At 51.6% G+C, this 2,314-nt stretch overlaps 1 non-coding gene across 1 annotated transcript; it reads right to left on the bottom strand.

Annotated features, from left to right (window-relative positions):
• Positions 1–1,858: 1,858 nt before the first annotated feature.
• Trnah-gug (transfer RNA histidin (anticodon GUG)) lies at positions 1,859–1,930 on the bottom strand. The gene has a single exon. It is a non-coding gene; the product is annotated as a tRNA-His (tRNA).
• Between the last annotated feature and the right edge of the window lie 384 nt (positions 1,931–2,314).

The following is a 2,314-nucleotide window of genomic DNA, read 5'->3' as shown; positions in this document are numbered from 1 at the left end:
AGGAGCTCCGTCCGGAACACCGTGAAGTACGGAATTAGATGGTGTCGTAACCACAACAGCGACAGGGGGGTAGCCACCTGAACGGGTTCTGATGCAGTCCACTCCGGAACTTCAGGCAAAGCCGGAGGCGGAATCGATACAGTAGCTGCGGGAACTGACTGAGAAGGTATGGACATGTCTTGAAAAGAATCAATACCGATTGCAGTGGCATCGGTATCCATCGCGACCGCATCAACTAACGGTGTTTCCGTATCCGCGGAACGTTCCGGTGAGCGCGGAACACCTAACAAGACGGCCGCGTACGACGCGTCGTCATCTTGCCCTCGGGACGGCAACTGCACAGGGCGCCTACGCCGAGGACAATTTTGCCGAAAATGGTCTGTGGCATTACAATAGGAGCAAGTTTACGGCTGACCACTGTAAGAAATAAAAGCCCGGTGGCCGGCCATAACCTAAAACGAAGGAACGTGCTTTCTCATTATCATCTTGTGTATACCGTTCTCATCTTGATAAATATAAGCAGATAACCACTTTTCTTTCGTAACCGACAAAACTGTACCATTAGACATCAGGCTACGTGCTATTGTCTCATTTCTAGTTTAAAACGGAAGATTGAATACTCTAACAGTTCGGATACCAAAACCAGCATTCGACAGAGTAACATTACTAAGAGTTCCATCAGAGTGTTTGAACTTTCGTACGCCACTGTTTCCAGTTACGAGGGTATCACACAGTTCCGGACATTTCAGTTTTACAAACAAAGAGTTCAGGAACGCGTCCAATTGCAAGCCTAGCACATCACTTTCTGGAATTTGCAAATCGTTCTTCATCCACGAATGAATTTCGAAAGCAGGCGGTCGGGGTACCTTTCTATCAAATTCGCATTGGATATTATTTTCTCGGTCTTCAGAATCCATCTTAACTTACAGGTCAGCTGACTACAGCAGCGAAGAAACAGGCACCGCGACGAACCGCCGCCGACCGCGAAGCACACGTAAACACCGCCCGACACGCCGGAGCGAGCGCGCGATGTGTTCGGGCCCACGACTCCGAAGCGACTGGTGCCTAGAACCAGCGCCTTAGACCGCTCGCCCACGTTACCGTTGGAGCATGAGCGGCAAAACGTTTCCTTTGTAGTACAAAGATCACTCCGAAATGCAAGTGTCTTGGCAATCGCTGTGCCATGTATTTCCACTGCTCTCCCACTGGAAGCGTCTCTTTAGGCCATCCACAACAAGAAAATGCCGTGCCCGCCGTATGGTAGCGACGCCACTTGTCTGTAGCTGTCGTAGTTTAGGAGACGGCATCGGGAGACGTTTTCGAGCTGTGACCAGGTTTCGAACCTGGGCTTTCCGGAACCACTAAAGTATCATAGCTGTACCTGTCAGGCGGAGCTAGAATGCTCCATGTAACAAACATATGTGAGCTCAAGGAGGTTACACATGAAGAAAAAGCGGCAGGTTAACACGATTACAGCAAAACCCTGGCAGCGCTGGGATTCGAAGCCACGCCTACGAAGAGACTGGTGCCTTAAGCCAGCGCCATAGAGCGCTCGGCCACGCTACGTGCGCTGTATTGGGCGCCAGTGTTCCTAGCATTTGTAGAAACAGTGCACGCCACAGCTTCCTGTTCTGCTGAGGCTGGCTGCTCATCCATCGCACTTCAAACAACTGCCCTTTTCGACTACAGAGAGCAGCGGACGTCTGCGCTCTGGGAGGCGACATTACGTGTTGGTGAGGAAGTGGTAGTGCAAACTGCGGCCTGCGGAACACGAGTGACAAAATCAAGAGAGCACTGTCATTTCGAGTACTCGTGCACTATCGCTATTGCAACGGCAGTAAGGCAAAACTTTCAAAATTGCCGTGACCAGGATTCGAACCTGGGTTATTGCGGCCACAACGCAATGTCCTAACCACTAGACGATCACGGCCACGGGGGCGCCCGCCAAAGCAGCTGGCGGGAATGCAAGTGGCGGTACACAGCAAAGCCCAGCCCACCGTGCCACGCCACAGCAGTGTCAGACACGGTCTCCATCACATGTATACAAACAAACGAACGTGCCTGCGCTGTCAGGACACTAACTCCAGTGGTTAGCTGCATTCACCTCCGTGGCAATGTCTTGCAGTCCTCCAAGCCTCTTGACTACACGTATGTGGGTCGATAACAAGTGGACAGACGCCGCATCTCTCTCGCCGTCGGGTGTTGCCGTGAATCATACTTAATGTAGCTTTGTGCACGCGTCAGTCGAGCAAAGTCGAGACATGTAGACCACACCGGATAACGACGGCAAAAATCCACTCTCTCATCTTAAAGA

This window comes from Schistocerca nitens, chromosome 1 (assembly GCF_023898315.1).
Source record: "Schistocerca nitens isolate TAMUIC-IGC-003100 chromosome 1, iqSchNite1.1, whole genome shotgun sequence".
Lineage (NCBI taxonomy): Eukaryota > Metazoa > Arthropoda > Insecta > Orthoptera > Acrididae > Schistocerca > Schistocerca nitens.
The sequence above is the reverse complement of the archived record's forward strand: the minus strand, read 5'-3'. Positions and strand labels throughout refer to the sequence as shown.